This window comes from Dendropsophus ebraccatus, chromosome 7, assembly GCF_027789765.1.
Source record: "Dendropsophus ebraccatus isolate aDenEbr1 chromosome 7, aDenEbr1.pat, whole genome shotgun sequence".
Lineage (NCBI taxonomy): Eukaryota > Metazoa > Chordata > Amphibia > Anura > Hylidae > Dendropsophus > Dendropsophus ebraccatus.
In genome coordinates this window covers 95,507,466-95,527,256 of record NC_091460.1, presented here as the reverse complement: position 1 = coordinate 95,527,256, position 19,791 = coordinate 95,507,466, and the positions used below count along the sequence as shown (strand labels likewise).

At 44.8% G+C, this 19,791-nt stretch overlaps 1 long non-coding RNA gene across 1 annotated transcript; it reads right to left on the bottom strand.

The window, feature by feature from the left end:
- Window positions 1-3,325: 3,325 nt before the first annotated feature.
- On the bottom strand, window positions 3,326-8,637 carry LOC138796910 (uncharacterized). Its single transcript, XR_011363849.1, has 5 exons — window positions 7,688-8,637; window positions 7,021-7,131; window positions 6,706-6,851; window positions 4,796-5,440; window positions 3,326-3,485 (listed from the first exon to the last, which is right to left on the bottom strand). It is a non-coding gene; the product is annotated as an uncharacterized lncRNA (long non-coding RNA).
- Window positions 8,638-19,791: the final 11,154 nt, after the last annotated feature.

The following is a 19,791-nucleotide window of genomic DNA, read 5'->3' as shown; positions in this document are numbered from 1 at the left end:
CTTCTCTAGACAGGAACACTAAGTGAGGGCGCATATCTGCCTGAATAAACTGTATCTTCTTCAATTGATCCCTTCCAATAAGGCAAGGGCATTTGCTATCGCAAAGAGTCCACAATCACTGGCACCCTTTTGCTTCTGACAGCAAATGCTCTTCACTTTTAGAACTTCGTTCTCCCCATCAAATAAAGGTTTATACAGTTTGATTATTTGTTTTTTCAAACTGTCGGAAAAGGTGGTTACTGCCATTGAATCATAGATTGTGACGTCTTTTCTCAATCTATGAGAGACCAGCCAGTGAGCGCCAACATGATGGATCTGTATGATTTCATTACAGTCCAACAATGGTACCTCTGTGTGGGACATTACAGCTGAGTCAATGAAACTAGAGACCTCATCTCTCCTTTTGGAGAGCAAAACTGGCATGCATTTATTAAATGGTCATCTAACCATTCAATTTTGTGTTATTACCTCCCTATCTTTCATACTCAACGAAACTTGCTCACAGTAACCCAAATTGATTGTGTTATTCTGTGTAAACACCTCTGCCTCATCTGAATCAGGCAGAGTTTCCCACACATCCTCTTTCATTTTATCGGCCTGCAAACCAAATCTCCTCAAGTCTGGCTGCTTGGATTTACCATACTGTCTTTGTGGTAGATCCTTAATTGTCTGAACTACAATTTTTGGGTAATGTCTTGCAGCATTAATCCATGATCCTTGGGTGCCTTCTCCCATGATTTTGCAACCAGGTCTTTTCAAAGTAACAGATAACTCCGTTAGATATTCCTCATCTGAAACAAAGACCAAATCCCTGCAGCTGTTTCAGATACTGACTGCAGACCCTTATTAAAATATTTCGATTCTTTCTTCGACGGGGAGGAAAGCTCTTTATTAATGTATTAGAACAGTGCATATAAACTTGGACATTTACTAGTGTCCAGCAGCTCAAAGTCTGTTCCAAGATCTAGTTCTAGAATGTTTTTAAAGCACTCCGAGTCAAGGAGGAAGAGTGGGTTTAGGCTGTAAGTTAGGGTTCAATTTTTCCCACTTGTATTCAGTGAGTCGAAAAAATGGCACACATGTGTTTGCAAGGCATCAGGTACCTCTGCCAGTCCTTTGCATTCGCAGGCTGGCATCTCACCACCCAATGTAAACTGTATAAATCAGGTCTTTTTCAGATTCACTTTTTACTTTAAAAACCCCATTCTGCTCATCTTTCTCCAAAACGTGTTGTCTTCATCCAAGCTAGAGAAGTAGCGTTGCATTGTGTGTTTAATAAATTCCTGAGGACGGTTTCTCAAGAACAGTGGCACACTTACTGCATATTTCCGATAATGTCCACAGCTTCTCAAATTCTTTTCCATATACCTAAAAAAAAGGTACTCTGTTATATTTAAAGATTTTCAGGAAATCTCAGGAGTTTTAAAGAAAAAACACCATGGGTTTGAGTTATCAAGAGAATGTCTAAATGACAGACTGACCATAGCATCCAATGAACTCCGCTTCCAATTTAACAAAACAGTTTAAGAAATCAAAACTGCAGTGATTGTTTGCTATGGACAAAGACTGTCTGGCTATCATACACTTGATAAATGAGGCCCAACAGATTAAAGATATTATATACATCACATTGCAGTTGTAAGTACATGATCAGAACATACTATTCTGCATCGGCACTCACCGAGTAATCCTGGCCACAAGTGTTCCCGGGAGCACCCCAGGTAACCTCTGTCAGGACTTCACTAGGAATGGCAGCACATTCCCAGTGAAATCCTGACCGAAGGTTCCCTGTAAAGCTGCCAGGAACACTCACGGCCAGGATTACTGAGCAAACGCAAATACCGCAATATGGATGTCACAGGCAGAACGGAACTTTCCGCTCATCTCAAGTTGTAAGATCTGTGTGCCCTGTGCTTCACAAATCAATACACCTTAAACATTATTCATAAACTAAATTACAGCATTTTAGGTCCAGTTTTTGGTAACTCTTCAAACCCCCTGTGGTGGATTTCAAATTATTTTGAATACTTTGCCAATAGTTACAAATTAGAGATCCTACCGCGATGCCTGTGATACGCTATTTGCAGGCATCGGCGATGGCTCAGGTTGTCAGGCTGCACGGCAGTGTTACTCACAGATTCCCTGCGAACATCTGCACAGGATTTCACAGGGAAAGGCGACATTCCCAGTGACATCATGGTTAGATGTTCACAGGGAAACTGAGTAACACTGCCGTTAAGCCTGAGTGAGCCTGCAGGCATGATGGACAATCCACACAACCGTGATTGGCTGAGCATAACTGTACACCATAAATGTCTGATAAAATAGTTTAAAGGCAACAATGGCTAACATCCCACTAAAGTTGACAACATTCACAAATTCACACCCAATCAAAAAATACTCACTTTTTGAAGGTATCTGGAAAGAATCTGTGGTGAAGGACCCCAATCATTTCGCTTAATGTGCAGTTTTTGTAGCCATCCAAATAGGGAGTACTTTAGAGTTTCATGTTGGCGTTCCAAACCATTATTTGTGTTTATAATGATTACTTGGGTTCCTTTTCGGTAAATGTGAGCCCATTTCTGAAAAGAACATTGAAAAACTTAAATTCCTTCACCCAGTTTTAAAGTGAAAAGTTTTGTTCTCTACCCTTAGGCCCCTTCACACGTCCGGAAAAAACCATCCGGATTTCCCCATCAGGAGATCCGGATGGATTTCCGGACCCATAGACTTTAGTCACGGACACCCTTCCGGATTTTTCTGGAACGGTGTCCGTTCTGGAAAATAGATCCGGGAAAAAAGGACATGTCCCATTTTTATCCGGAATTCCGGCCCAGACGCCCCCATAGAAGTCTATGGAGCGCCGGAATCACGGGCACTTTCCTGATGTACATCAGGAAAGTGCCCGTGATTCCAGATGATTGAGAGCCCCGCAACCACTAGCACCCCTGCACCCCCTCCCCCACAGACATCAGCTTCCCCCCCGGACAACAGACCGGGACATCAGCTCCACGCCGCCCATCAGGAATTCCTGAAGGTTTTTCCTGATGGTAAAACGGATTACTGTCAGGAAATCCTGATACTTTACTGATGACATTTGAGGTCTCCTGATCAGGATTTCCTGACAGTAAAAACTGACACGGACGTGTGAATGTGGCCTTATAAAGCAGTACATCTATTTGTTGTAATTACATTTAAAACACATCACAACAAAATTGCAAAAATTATATAGAAAAAAAAATACCTTTATATCTGATAACCATTTTTGAGAAAACCACTGCCTCAACATTTTGGACTGCTTCCGATTGGAGAGCTTGTTAACGTTTTCAAGGCTCTCTCATGTTCCTCTTTGTTGGTTGTCAAGGCTACATTCCGCATAAGTGCAAGAATTTCTTTTTTACGCTTATGAACTCCATGATCTTTTTTATTAAGCCACTCTGTCCAGGCTTTTTCACGGTGAAAGTCACAGAGAAAAATTTCTGCATCTACAAATAAAGAAAAAAAGGGAAAAATACCGAATATAAACACATTTATAGTTGAAAAACTATTACGTACATTCACACTGAACGGCACCGCTCACGGCTGTCATCTGCAGCCGGGAAGCGCCTCTATTAGCCGATGCTGGTCCCGATGCCGCGCCAGCTAATTAAGCACTTCAATGCAGCTGTCAAAATGAAAGCTGCACTGAAGTGCTTTATACTTCATATCTCCCCCCGCGATGTGATCTATGAGATCAATGCTGTGTATATACAAGTCCCCCAGGGGGATTTAATAAAAAATCCCCTTCCTTAATAAAAGTCCAAATCAAACCCCTTTTCCCATTTTATAAATATAAATAAACAAACATTTAGTATCGCTGCGCACGTAATTGGCCAGAACTATTAAATTATCACATTCCTGATCTTGCACGGTAAACTGCATAAAAACGCAAAATAAATCAAAAGTGCACAATTGCGCATTTTTTTGGCTGCATCAAATCCAGGAAAAATGTCATAAAAAGTGATCAAAAAGTCGTATATGTGCAATCAAGGTACCCATTGAAAGTAAATATCATGGCGCAAAAAATGACACCTGACACAGCCCCATAGACCAAAGGATAAAAGCGCTATAAGCCTGGGAATAGGGCGATTTTAAGGAGCATATATTTGTTAACAATGGTTAGAATTTTTTTAAAAGCCATCAAATAAAATAAGTTATACACGTAACATATCGTTGTAATCGTAACGACTTGAGGAACATGCATAACAAGTCAGTTTTACCCCAGGGCGAACGGCGTAAATGCAAAACTCCCCGAAATCAAAACAAATGATTTTTTTCAGGTTTCGCAGCATATATTTTGGAAAAATAATGCCTGTCATTGCAAAGTACAATTGGTTTCACAAAAAACACTGGCAGATTGGCCAAATCAATCTTGTGATAATGGACGTTTGCCTGGCTTAAGATCGGCTTTATTATCCTATGTAACCTAATGTTATGCTATCCTAAGTTAGACGGAATTAAAACTGCTGCCTAAGCGTGAACTATCACTAGGGATGAACGGAATACATCATTGGGCATGCAACTTTCATACCACACACTTCATAATCCTAACCTGACGTGTATGTAGGAACACCTTCCCTAGATTCTCCCAGGAAATAGCAGGGAAAGCTGCCATTCCTAGGGAAATTCAAGGATGCGTTCCTACATACATGTCGGGTTAGAATTATGGAGTGATCGAGGCATGTGTATGAAAGTCGCACGCCCATCTATTCCACTCATCCCTAATCACCATCCTTTTATCTGTACACATACATACCTGGAAATACTTGTTCAATTGCATTTATTTCCTCAAGGCAAAAGTCAAGCATAAAGGATGATGGTTTCCAAGCTTCATTCCACAGTTTTATCATTTTCAATGCCTCCAGAATACTATTGGTTCTTTCATGCTGAGTCACAAATGCTGCTACCACAGCATAACCAACATTTGCCCTCACACACAGAAAATACAAGGGAAGTGCGTACTTTGTTGTTCTGTACGTGGCATCCAGCAAAGTAATTTGGTTTCCATAACGAACAAGTAGTTTTTTTGCCACTCAGCCTGGTATAAGAATAAAAAATGTATTTCTTCCTTTGATTCCTCACTGGAATGAGGCCTACAAAATATGCTACAGGAGGGGTCATCCATTTTCCATTTGTCCACAAGCTGAACAAGCATACTTTGGTCAAGTACAGATCCATGACCAAGATGCTTAGATCGACCAATTACATTAGAAATATCTTTGCGAGTTGGGAAGAATCTCCTTCGAGAGCCTTCAGGAACATCCAATCCTAGAAATATCTCATTGTTTACGAAATGTTCAATCAGTCTTCTAAGTTCACTCTTTTTTCGGATACCAGCGCGATACAACTCTGTGATTTTTTTCTGTACTCGAGGATCGATCTTTTCACGTAGGTTAGCCGCCTGACAAAATAAATATAGTATGTATGTAAATATATATAATTTTTGCATTCTGCATACAGCATACTGCCACACCTCCCCCGACCTGCACCGCTTCCCCCACCCCCAGGTAAAAATAAAGAGCTGTTCTCACCCAGCACACTCTGTGCCGTTTGCCTGTTTCGGGGACTTCCAGTCCCCAGTGTATATGCACATTCGGCCCTTCCGGCTGTCAGGCTGTGTGTTTATATACGCAGTTCTGGTTATTCTAGCAAAGAACCTGATTAAAAAAAAAAAACAGCCCGAGAGCTGAAAGTGCAGAATGTGGGAATATACCGGAGTCCCAGAAGTCACCGGAACAGACAAACCGCATGGAGCGGACCGGGTGAGAACAGCTGTTTGTTATTTTGACCCAGGGAGGAGCGGTACAGGCCGTTGGGAGGGGGTGGGGGTGGGGGGGGTGCAGGGACACAAGGACTTATGATATGATCTCCATAAGCCTGTTCAGGATCACGCACGCTAACTCTGATCACAAACCACTGAGGCTGTGCTTCCATTTAATGGGTGATATGGGTAATCACCCATTAAACACATCCATAAACAGAAAACCCCTACATGGAAACTCATAATTGGTATTTTTCAGCCTATATTGTGTGTAGGCAGGCAGCTGTTAATCACCAGGTTGTTGGCAAAAGTGCACATAATGGGCCTTGCCAATTACAGTTTGTGTCCAGCTGTGTATGACATCGCTGATAGCCTTTGGGGGAGACGGGACCGATCTCCTCACCCACCCTTTTAGATGCTGCAGTTGCAGCTCCAGTGTGATGAGTTGGCAGCAGGTTGGGCAATATGCAACAGTTGGGTCCTGTCACTGATCACTGACAGTGGGCACTTCTCCCCCAAACCAGTGCGGCCTTTAGATGCTGCAGTCTCACTGGCTGTAGCACCTAATGTGTTACACAACTCTGCGCAGTAGTGATGTCCAGAGTTGGAGCGGTACGTGCTGCAGAGCATAAATCTGCAATCATTGCGATACAGCAAAATTCTAGATCGGTGTCCCATAGGAATCCCAGAACTTTCCTGGATCGCTGTGTAAGCAAGGCTGACAGAGCGATCCAGAGCAGAGAAGATCGCAGATTTATACTGTGCAGCACGTAACTGACCAACTCTAGTGGTGGCACCTAGCTGCGTATACCACCACCACTGATCGTGTGGGGTCAGATTCTGAGCCCATGTTAACACCAAGACAGGTATATCTAGAACTATAAAACAAATATATTTAAGTATACCTCTCCAGTTATGGGATGATTGCTGTGATCAGAGATCTTTGGGAATAAAACAACATAGCTGTGAACTCCTTTTGCATTCTCCTTTTGGACACAATTTTTTAGTTTCTTCGATGCATTTTTCTATGCCACTCACTGTTTTTCTTTATCTGTCAACAAAAATTATTTTTACAACATTAATGAACATTTACACACAAAACTGGCCTTTAAGAAAACCCCTTTAATATGCAAACTTTGACCTTAAATTTAAACATTAGAAATTATTCTATTGTTTAAAGTATGACTACTACTAAAAAGGAGACAAGGATGCGTACAAACCTGAAAATCCGGAAAAGTAAGAAAATGATAAATATAAATTTTTGCTGCGCAGTCCATCTTTTTTGTACACTGGTAAAGTTGTCTGTGTCTGACAAAATGATGATCTTCAGTCTTAAATTATAAGAAAGTAAATATATTTACTACACAAACAAGATACACTAAAATATATAAGCGTTACTCCTGCTAAAAGGCTGGCCATGTAGCAAGACAGAATTGTAAGGACATGAAAGAAAGCCATTAACTATAGAAACAAATAAAGTTATAAACTACAATTTGATTATTAGACATTGATATAAATAAATATTTTATCAATATTTAAAAATCCAAAACTCTTGCGCAAAACCTTTTAAATAAATGCTATAGCTATGCATACAACTGCCTTATGCTGTGTTTACAGACAGATTTATCTGACAGATCTTTGAAGCCAAAGCCAGGAACAGACTATAAACAGGAAACAGTTCATAAAATAAAGACTGATGTCTCCTCTTTTCAAATCCATTTCTAGCTTTGGCTTCAAAGATCTGTCAGATAAATGTCTGTAAACGCACCATTAGGCTACAAGTCAAATGAGGTAATATGTAACTAAAACTGCTGAATGAAAATTGCCTTATAGCCTAAAACAATACTTAATTTATGTAGCTTGACAGGAAAAAAAAATATGTATTACCTTTCAAATCCATAAAAGGTGGCCTTCAGTTCATGTGTGGCCTTCAGTTCATGTGTGGCCTTCAGTTCATGTGTGGCCTTCAGTTCATGTGTGGCCTTCAGTTCATGTGTGGCCTTCAGTTCATGTGTGGCCTTCAGTTCATGTGTGGCCTTCAGTTCATGTGTGGATGTGCTTCCCAAGTTTTATTAGAATCTGTTGTAGGGGTGTTATGGTAAAGAACAGTGCAGGGGGGAGGAAAGGAAACTACACGAGAAGGGAGGTGAGTGGAAAAGATCAGGACCAGGCAATGTAATAAAATTAAAGTTTCCAATGCACCAATTAGAGACATGATCACGTTGGTAGCAACATCCGGACCAGACAGCTGATATTGTAATGCTCTCTCCCTACCCCCTCTACTGATGCTCAAAATCCACTTCTATGGTTTACAAATAGTGATTTAAGGTGCATTTATCTATAAGTTGATCAGCACTTGCATTAGAGCAGATCATTCTTCACTGCAAAAGGAACAAACCAGTGTTGTGAAATATAAGTCATGGAGTACAGTAATAAAAGTGATGTTTTATGCTCTAAGTTCTCTGATTACTTATATGAAGCCATCTGTGCCTGAGAAAATAGAGGAGTCAGAGCGTGAGAAAATAGGGGAGGGAGTTGTAGTCGCTGGCTCATAAAAAGAGAGGAGTTGGTGCCTGACAAAATAAAGTCGGAGTCAGTGCCTGATAAAATAGAGTAGTTGGTGTCTGATAATATAGAGCTGTTGGACTCTAATAGAAAAATAAAGGAGTTGGTGGCTGACAAAGTCAGTACCTGACAAAAAAAAAAAAGAATTCGGTGTTTGATAAAATAGAGGTGTCAGAGTTGGAGTCGGATAAAATAGTGAAGTCAGGATTGTATAGAAGTGGGAGGAGTCTGTACCTGACAACATAGACAAGTCGGAGCAGGAGTCTGTGCCCCCCATTAACATAGAGGTGTCGGACTAAGTGTCTGATAAAATAGAGAAGTTAAGAGTTGTGGCTTACAGACTTCCACGGCCCTGGAACAAGCACTGGATCACTTGAGCAGCCACTCACACATGGGAATTGCTGCCAACCAATGATTCTGTTGGCGTTAAAAGATGTGATCATATAAAAAATTACTTGTTCGAAAAGTCTTATTGCAGGGCCAGAAAATTAACAGAATGATTGTGTATGCCAATAATCAGCCAATTTTTTAGGCACAATCACAATGAGGAAAGGAATAGATGTGAACTGGATTGATTCTTGGAAATAATTGCTGTTAAAAGTAGTAAGAATTTCTGAAGAGGAAACATTCAACAAGCATAATAAAGGACAGGTTCTAATTTCTATAAACCATTAATGCTGGAACAGCATTTGCATAATACAAAATTATGATTGGCATAGTTACATTGAATTTAGATCTGTTGATAATAGATTTAGGACTAAGACAGCATTAACACTCATAAGTTATGGCCGAAAATGGCTCAAAAAAAGGCCAAAAACTGCAGTTTGAGCCTTTTTCAGCCATAAAACGGCCATTACTTGGCCAATTACGGCCGTAAATTAGGAGTGTGAATATAGCCTTAGGCTATGTTCACACGTCAAAAATATTAAAAAGGCGTCCGATTTTCATATTTAAAATAACGTCAGTTTTTGACAAGATTTAACTGACTGCAATGCAATGCATTGAAGTCAATGGGAAGACGGACATCCAACGCACACAGCGTATTCAATAACGGACGTTTTTGCAGCGGGCGTCAAAATAATGAACATGATCATTATTTTAGGACGTCTTTTGCAAACAGTGGACGTTTTTTATTTGTAGTTCATGCACAGTTTTCCTTTTGTCACCGTTTTTACTATTAAATTCAATGGACTTTTCAATTAAGCCACAGCCAAAGTCCAATTAGTAATTCCAAACTAGTATAATGTACAAACACCAGTCAGTGCACTAAGGGGAGGTCAGGCTGCTAAATAACGTCCGTTATTTTAGCCTCAAAATGACGGACGTAATTTTAAACAGATGAAAAGATGTTGTGTGAACATAGCCTTAATGTTTTTAAATGACAGCTGTACTAAAGGTACTTATTACTTAAACAATACCCTTTTCCAGAAATTGAAATAATGGTGATTTATAATGGTGGGTGGAAAGGGGAAGGCAAAAAAGAAGAGAGAAAAAAAACAAAACAAAAACAGTTAATAACAAAATGTCACATACATAATTTACATATTAAATTATATGCACACTAATTTATTATAAATAAATGAAAATAAATAAATAAAAATAAACAACACACCATGGTATGAAAACAATTCTAGAAACTTACCTGGGTTATAGCTTGCTTTTCAGCATATCGGCTCTTTTGGGAGGTAGCTAAATCTTTTTCTTCCTACGATCGTGTAAGGGACCCCAGTAAAGTCAACGATAGATATGTTATTTACAACTGGTCCATACCAATGTATTTTGAATGCAGAGTTTACGGGACATGCTATAAAAATAAGTTTTAAAAAAAAAGTGTTACACTATGATTTCATATTTAGGCCAGGTTCAGACTATGTAACTGTGCGGCTGTATTTGCGGCTGTAATTGTGCGGCGGTATTTTTGGTGGTTCATGCGTACGCTGGTAAGTATAGTATATACGGCTGCACAGTGCACACTATGTATGAATCTACGGCCCGATCGTAAACGGACCCGTAAAAAATGAACAAGACCATTGTTTGCGGCTGGACATGCGGCCGAGGATTGACAGGCGGTCGGTACGGAGTACTTCAAAAATAGCCAGCAATGATGCCGAATGCCGATGCCTCTAATAGTTAATATATTAAATTAATAAAACACATTCTCTTTGTAATAAAGTCCCTTTCGTTGGTCAATAATTTAATTCTAACGAATCCATCATTGTGCAATTAAATATACTGTCCAAAAAAAAAATATATATATATAAATATACATTTATTTATATATCTATTTATTTTAACAGTATATTTAATTGCAAAATGATGGATTAGTTTAAATTTAATTATTGAACAACGAAAGGGACTCTATTACAACGAAAATGTGTTTTATTATTTTAATAGATTAACCATGAGAGACATCGGCATTACTGCAGAGGATCGCAAACCCCGGTAATAGCGATTCATATAAACTGTTTCCCTGCTTTCCCAGATGCATCCAGAGGTGTTTGCATCACTTTCTTAAGATTTTATTTGTTATTTTTAGTTGAACCAGATTTCCAAGTAAATGACCGTATGTTTTCAGCCGCATGTCTATTTTTTCCCACGGCCGGAGTTTCATCCGCACATTTACAGCCGCATAAAAAATACAGCCGCACAGTTACATAGTGTGAACCTAGCCCCCGGATGCAACATTTAATATGCTATTGACACACATGAAACGCATACTAGTCCTGCTTTGCACTTATGATATAAAGAAGCAGCAAGTCTTAAGATTTGCTTCTCTTAACCCCAAAGTCAGAGCTAGTTTACTTAACAGACTAATGCTGGGTTTACACAGAACGATAATTCGCCCAATCGAACGATTAACGATTTTGAAGCAACGATTTGGTTTTTATAACGATCAGCGTTTAGACACAGAAAAATCGTTAGAAGATTCGTAAGAAAATTCGTTATTGCGATAGTTTTTAAGATCGCTTAAGCCCATCTTTTACATAGGGAAAAATCTTTGAATCTTTGAAAATCTGCGAATTTTTAGCGAACGACGAACGATGATTTAAGAACATGTTGAAAGATCAAAATGAACAATTTTTTACTCATCACTTGATCGTTTCCTGGGTTTACACAGAACGATTATCGCTCAATGCGATTGTTATCGCGAAAATTCGCCCGATAATCGTTCCGTGTAAACCCAGCATAAGGGTGCGTTTACACAAAGATTTATCAGACAGATTTTGGAAGCCAAGCCAGGAATGGATTTGAAAAGAGGATAGATCCCAGTCTTTCCTTTATGACCTGATCCCTGTTTATAGTCTGTTCCTGGTTTTGGCTTCAAAGATCTGTCAGCTAAATCTGTCTGTGTAAACGCAGCATAACTTCTAACCTAAATTTATAAGTAGATTAAAATGACAATTTTCAGCTGGCCATGAGTTATCTGAATTCTCTCCTGAAGTTAACTAGCTCTGACTTTAGGAATAAGAAGCAATTAGAAACAGCATTACACTATGGCTTCATATTTAGTATGCAATATTTCATCAGATGACTATGCTATGGTCACAAAGAAGCAGCTTCTCTTATCTCTAAGGTCAGAGCTAATTTACTTACCTAACATCTAACCAGATTTATAAACAGATTAAAATGTCAAATTTTCATGGTCAGGAGTCATTTTAAATGTTAGCAGACTATGTTCTCTCCTGAAGTAAACTAGTTCTGACTTTAGAGATAAAGGAAGCAATTACACAATAGGTAAATGTTTTATTGAGAAAGTGTTTTCAAGCATAAGTGCAAAGAATAGAAAATAGTTTTCACATTGTGTACTTAAAGGGGTAGTGCGGCGGTAAAGAATTATTCACAGAATAACACACATTACAAAGTTATACAACTTTGTAATGTATGTTATGTCTGTGAATGGCCCCCTTTCCCCATGTCCCACCACCCCCACCCGTGTACCCGGAAGTGTGGTGCGCTATACTCACCTGTCACGTGCCGACCACCGTCTCCGATCTTGAGTCTGTGACGTCTTCTTCGGGCGGCCGGCGGACAGCTGCCACTCTCCCGAATGCTGGCCGCCCTCTGCCGCATCATCTGATGCTCAGCCGCGATTGGCTGAGCATAACTGTGCTCAGCCAATCGCGGCTGATGACGCGACCGCGACATCAGCAGCTCAGCCGCGATTGGCTGAGCACACTTATGCTCAGCCAATCGTGTCTGAGCATCAGATGACGTGGCTGAGGGTGGCCGGCACTCGGGAAGATCGGAGAGCTTCGCCGGCCGGCCGAAGATGACGTTGCGGCACAAGATGGCGGCCGGCGCGACACGGATCAGGTAATGTATAATGCACCACACACTTCCGGGTACACATGCGGGGGTGGGGGGACACGGGGAAGGGGGCGATTCACAGACATAACACATTACAAAGTTGTATAACTTTGCGATGTGTGTTATTCTGTGAATAATTTCTTAGCGCCGCACTACCCCTTTAACCTTTAATGAGTTAAAATATATAAATATATTTTTTTTTAATTTCAAAATAGTATAATTTGAGAAGTACATTGAATATGTCCCAGGAGGAAAAAAGGTAACATACCAATTGGCATATTAGCCATTCATAACATTTTTAATACAGTACTGCTTTGGCCATTTCCGGCGGCTGTGCACACATGTGTTTACTGCTTTGTTCAAGCAAATAGCTTAGATAATCCATTCTGAGATCAATTGGTGTCCCAGCAGTCCTACCCCGCACAATAACAAAGATATAGCCTAGTGGATAACTTGTTTTCATGTGACAACCCTTAAAGGTTAGCTATTATTCCAACAGCTCCCTGTTCTTACACCCAACGTTGAGACATTCTCTCCACATTGAGCGGTTGCTGTGCATCAGACTCACACCCTTTGGGTATAACTCAGGTCCATAACAACAGCAACCTCCCAACATGGAGAGAATGTCTCAACAATAATTGAAAGAACAGGGAACTGAATTCAGTTAGCCTTTAACAAAGGGAAACAGGTATGCCACAGGGGGAAAAAAAAAAAAAAATGTTTATGCAGTGACAATTTACCTTCATTCCCAAAGTTTTTCTTTTTCTCCAACACAACAAAGTTTGATATTGTATTTTCTTCATAGTCACTGACTGCTTGCATGGCACTTTGTAAGGTGTCAAATGTTTGCAACATATGTGTGTCATACTGATGTGCCGATTCCTAAGAATACATTGTTATAAAAAATGATATATGTTAGGTAGAGAATATCATTAGCTTATGGCATTCAAGATGATTTTTTTAACAGACTTTTGGCTCTAAAAACTAAATGTCAGACAGCAATTAATAAAATACATAATTAAAAATCTTCCCCTCCAGTTTCCAGCACTGTCTGGTTCCTGATGCTTCTGTCAGGCTGGTAATTATTAGGTCATATAAATCATTCCTAGTTATTCCGGCCATAGATAAGCAGAGCGGTCATGTGCACAATGGATGGAACACAATCCACCTGACCTGATGAAGTGGTTTTACCACAAAATGCATTGTCGGATTATATTCAATAAAGAGAGCAATGTATCTTATAATTAAACTCTGATACAGCATCTTTTTCCTGAACTTAAGGCGCCTGCCACGATACGTGGGTAAAAGAACTCCATTGTTCTTTACAATATTGAAGTTTTTATGTCATGTATATTTTCTCGTGCGTCTTATTGGGGGACACAGACACCATGGGTATAGGCTGCTGCCACTAGGAGGCTGACACTAAGAAAAAACAAACTAAGTCGGCCCCTCCCAGCAGGCTATACCCGCCCACTGGCACTGAGCTAATTCAGTTTAGCTTAGTGTCAGTAGGAGGCAGACGCAGGTCTGGTTACTCCAGACCAGTTTCTGCTTGTTTTTTCTTTGAATTGTTTACTTTTTCTTCCTAACAGGTCGGGGCACGGTGGGTCACTAAAGACTCGCCCTGATCCCCCCCTTATGCAACCAGGGCACAGAACCTAACTGGAAAGGGGCTGTTTACCCTAGGTTGCCACCGGCCGGACCCAGCGCCCAGGACACAGACTAGCCCTGCTGTCTGTTTGCTCCTTAATGCGGACTTGTTCTGCCAGCCCCTGCCCGCCCAGCCTCCCAAAGTTGCGCGCGGCAGCGCGGCACAGTGCCGGCAGAAGATCCGTGGGAGTCAGCATCAGGGGTAAGTATATGCCTCCCCTGCTCTCTCTCTCTCCCCCTCCCATGGGCTTTTCGGGTCCCCGGTCCCCTCCTGCGGCCTGTCTATCTTCCGCCCGCCCCCCTTCCCCATGCACCTCCCAGCTCCCGGGTTCCCCGAGTTTTTTCTTCCCCTGCTGCGTTCCGGTCCTCCTGCCGTCACAGCATGCGGGGGGTCGGGTACCGGGATACCGGTCTTTCAGGTGCCGGGCGCGGGGCCTCCTTTTTCTTACGGACCGCAACTTCCGGGATCCGGTCCGTGACGTCCGGTTCGAGGCCTCTTCTCATGCGCGCGCCGCTCCTTCCTTTCCTCCTGGTCCTTTTTTGAATTTCCCGCGCGCGGTCTTCTCCCGCGCGGGCCAACGCCTGACGTCACCACGCACGTGACGCGGCTTCTGTGCAGCCCGGTCGGTACGGCAGCCTGCAGACTGCGCAGCTCCACGGTCGGCAAGAGTCCTCAGTCCGTGGGACTACTACCCCCAGCCTGCTTTTTCCTGGCCAGTTTCTTCTGCCCATCCTGCCCTCAGCAGCCGTTCTGTGCTCTGACCGGACCTCTGCCATTTTCCGGATTTGTTTTCCTGGTAAGGTCTCTCTGGGACTATATGCCTGTTTTCTGGTTACTGTTCTGAGTTTCTCACTGTGTGTATTCTGTTATTCTGCAGGTTTGGTTACTTCTCAGCTGACTGCCTGAAGGAATACACTAGCTGGCTGGTTTTTTCTTACTAATATATATATATATATATATATATATATATATATATATATATATATATATATATTTAGTTTTTTCATTATGTCTGATTCAATATCTGAATCCTCACGCCGCCAGCATCCTCCTCCTTCCTCTGTTAACTACTATTTCTGTACGTCTTGTAACACTAAATCTGCTTCTGGCCACTCTCAGCCTATCTGCACTGCTTGTTCCATGCAGTCCTGTTCGTCTCTGTCCCCTGCTCAGGACCCCCCACCGGAGTCTGAGGAGTCTGCCCCGGCCTGGGCGCGCTCCCTCTGCCAGTCAGTGTCGCAGATGGCTCAGTTCTCTCAGTCTGTGGCAGCCGCCCTTGATCGCCTGTCTGCTTCTTCTTCAGCGCCTGCCCAATCCCGCTCCCACAAGCGTCCTCGCCGTGCCTCTTCTCGCTCTTCCTCTGGCTCCCCTGGAACTAGCCTGGCCCCTACGCATCTCTCTCCTAACAGACAATCTCATTCGCCTGGAGATCTGTCGGATTCTGAGTCTGCTTCCAACTCTGATCCTGAGGATGTTTCCCCTGCGGCTTCCACTGTGGACAGCCTTGTGGCCGCAGTCCGCGATACCTTCCAGTTGAAGGATTCACCGGACCCATCGCCCTCTGATGAGGTCTTTTTCCATAAAAGCGGCCACCGTGTCCGCAGCTCTTTCCCCAGTCACAAGGAATTTGATGACCTGTTTTCCAAATTTTGGAAGACCCCAGACAAGCGTTTCTCAAAGCCTAAACACTTGTCGGTTCTTTATCCTTTCCCTGAAGACCTTGTGTCTCGCTGGTCAGGTCCACCTTCAGTGGATCCCCCGATCTCTCGGTTGACCAAGGTCACGACCCTTCCGCTGGACAATGAGTCGTCCCTTAAGGATTCCACTGACAGACGCACCGAGTCCTTAGCTAAGTCAGCTTTTGAGGCCTCCGGCTCCTCTCTCCTACCCACACTTGCTTCCACTTGGGTGTCTAAGTCCATTTCAGTGTGGGCCAAGCAACTGAGGGACGGCCTTACCTCTGGCGTATCGGCCGAGGACTTAGCCGACCTCGCCCAACAGATTCAGGACGCGGCTCAGTACCTCTGCTCGGCTTCTCTGGACGCTGCAGCCTGCTCGGCTTTTGCGTCGGCCAATATTGTGGCCATTCGCCGGTCTTTGTGGCTTCGTGAGTGGCGGGCTGACAACGCTTCCAAGCGTTCTCTCACCAGTCTTCCTTTTGTGGGCTCTCATCTCTTCGGGAAGCGTCTGGATGACATAATTTCCGATGCCACGGGGGGGAAGAGTACCAATCTTCCCCAGCAGCGCCCCAAGCGTCAGGATTCCCGTCGCAAGCCAGGCTACTTTCGTTCCTTTCGGTCGCTCCCACCATCTCACTCCGGGAAAACTGCGGCCCCTCAGAACAAAAGGTCCGGTTTCTCCAAGAACCGTTCTTCCTGGCAGGCGCGATCTGCCGCCTCCCGCCCCCCCCTTTAAGCCTGGCACCTCCAAGCCCTCCTCCTCCTGAAGGTTCTCCCCCACCCGGATCTCCTCAGGTGGGCGGCCGCCTCCTGTTGTTCCAGGAGGTCTGGCTTGCGCATGTTCAGGACGCCTGGGTGCGAGAACTGATCTCACAAGGTTACAAGATAGAGTTTGTTTCCGTTCCCCGCAATCGTTTTTTCCTTTCTCGTCCCCCCAGGTCCCCTGTCCTGGCGGCCGTTTTTTTCCAGGCCATCCTTTCGCTCCTCTCAAAGGGAGTGATTGTTCGCGTCCCTCCTCTTCAACGGTTCCGCGGGTTCTATTCGAACCTATTCGTGGTTCCGAAGAAGGACGGTTCGGTACGTCCGATTCTAGACCTCAAGCGTCTGAATCGCCATGTCCGACTATCTCATTTCCGGATGGAGTCCCTGCGCTCTGTGATCGCTTCTCTGGAGCCGGGCGAGTTTCTCTCTTCAGTGGATATTCAGGACGCGTATCTTCACGTGCCGATTTTTCTTCCTCATCTACATTTCCTGCGTTTTGCAGTAGGGGGAAGAGCATTATCAGTTCGTAGCTCTCCCGTTCGGCCTGGCTTCGGCTCCGCGGGTTTTCACGAAGACCATGGCGGCTGTCATGGCTCTTCTTCGGGCTCGAGGTGTCTCAGTAACCCCTTACTTGGACGACATACTCGTCAAAGCCCCATCCGAGGACCAGAATTTAGAGAGCCTCCATATCACCCTGGATACGCTCTCACGCTTCGGTTGGCTGCTCAACCGCCCCAAGTCCTCCCTGATCCCTGCCCAGTCCATTGTTTTTCTGGGAATGCGTTTGGACTCAGTACAGGCCTGCGTTTTCCTTCCAGAGGAAAAGTTGCAGTCCCTTCAGGTCGACATCAGAGCTCTTTGCAGCCTCCGCCCTGTGTCCATACGCTCCTGTATGAGGGTTCTGGGGAAGATGGTGGCGTCTATGGAGGCGATCCCTTTTGCCCAGTTTCACTCCCGTCCCCTGCAGCTCTTCCTGCTGTCACGGTGGGACAGGTCACTCCCCTCTCTAGATCGGAGGGTGACACTACCGGCTCGCCTCCGTCGAGACCTTCAGTGGTGGCTGCGGTCTCCGAGCCTCTCTCTGGGTCGCTCCTTTCTTCCCATTCATTGGCAGATCTTGACCACCGATGCCAGCCTGCAGGGCTGGGGAGGGGTTTGGAACGATCTGACGGTTCAGGGAACCTGGTCGTCCAAGGAAGCTTGCCTCCCCATCAACATCCTCGAGCTGCGGGCGATTCGTCTCTCCCTTCTGCACTGGCAGACACAGCTCCGCGGTCTACCCGTTCGGGTGCAGACAGACAACGCCACTGCAGTGGCTTATGTGAATCATCAGGGCGGGACCCGCAGCAAGGCCGCCATGATGAAAGTGGTGCTGATCCTCTCCTGGGCGGAGGAGACCGTGCTTGCCTTGTCCACTGTTCACATCCCGGGTGTGGACAATTGGATGGCCAACTATCTGAGTCGTGCACGTGTGGATCCAGAGGAATGGACCCTGCATCCCGAGGTGTTCTCCCAGATCTGTCACAGGTGGGGGACACCGGATGTGGATCTGATGGCGTCTCGCTTCAACCACAGACTGCCGAAGTTCGTCTGCCGGACGCGGGACCCTCTGGCTCTGGCCTCGGACGCCTTGGTGATTCCCTGGCATCGGTTCAGCCTCCCTTACATCTTTCCTCCTCTCCCGCTTCTGCCGCGGGTGGTGAGAAAGATAAAGTCGGAAGGAGTTCCGGTAATCCTCGTGGCCCCGGACTGGCCACGGCGCGCCTGGTACACGGATCTCGTGAACCTCGCCGCCGACGTCCCCTGGCGTCTACCAGACCGGCCAGATCTTCTCACTCAGGGACCACTCTGCCACCCGCGTTTAGCCACGCTACGTTTGACGGCGTGGCTGTTGAAACCTGGATTCTGAAATCACGCGGTTTTTCTGATGCGGTCATCAGGACCATGATCAGGGCCCGGAAGCCTGCATCGGCGAAGATTTATTATCGTTGTTGGAGGGCCTACCTCCGTCATTGTGAGGCCTGTTCTGCGCCACCACTTCCTTTTTCTCTGGCGCGACTCCTTGCCTTCCTCCAGGCAGGCCTGGACGCTGGCTTATCCCTGAGCTCTCTTAAGGGCCAGGTCTCTGCCCTTTCAGTTTTTTTCCAGAGACCCTTGGCGTCAATTCCCCAAGTCAGGACTTTTCTCCAGTGGGTGGCGCACATTGCACCTCCTTATCGGCACCCAGTTCCCCCGTGGGATCTGAACCTTGTCCTGGATGCTTTGCAGTCTCCTCCGTTTGAGCCCCTCCGAGATGTACCTTTGGCTATCTTGTCCTTTAAGGTGGTTTTCCTGGTGGCGGTTACGTCTGTCCGGCGGATTTCGGAATTGGCAGCTCTTTCCTGCCGTCCTCCCCTGCTGGTGTTGCACCAGGACAAGGCGGTGCTTAGGCCCGTGGCTTCCTTCCAGCCCAAGGTGGTTTCCCCTTTCCACCTCAACAAAGATATTGTTCTTCCCTCTTTCTGCCCGGCCCCCTCTCATCCAAGGGAGCGCGCGCTCCACAAACTGGATGTGGTTCGCGCCCTGCGCATCTATCTTTCCAGGATAAAGTCTCTTCGGCACTCGGACTCACTCTTCGTCATCCCGGAAGGCCCTCGAAAGGGGTCAGCGGCGTCTAAGGCGACCCTGGCCCGCTGGGTCCGCTCCGCCATCGCTCAGGCTTACCGGAGTAAGGGTAAGTCGCCCCCGTTCCGGATTGCAGCTCACTCGACTCGTTCGGTTGGGGCTTCCTGGGCCATCCGTCATGGGGCCTCAGCTCTTCAAATCTGCAAGGCCGCCACGTGGTCCTCGCTGCACACCTTTTCGAGGTTTTACCGTGTGGACACGTTTGCATCGGCCGATGCGAGTCTGGGCCGCAAGGTCTTGTAGGCGGCAGTGGCTTCTTCCTCTTCTTAGCTCCACTCTGTCTCTTCCCACCCAAGGGACTGCTTTTGGACGTCCCATGGTGTCTGTGTCCCCCAATAAGACGCACGAGAAAGGAGGAGTTT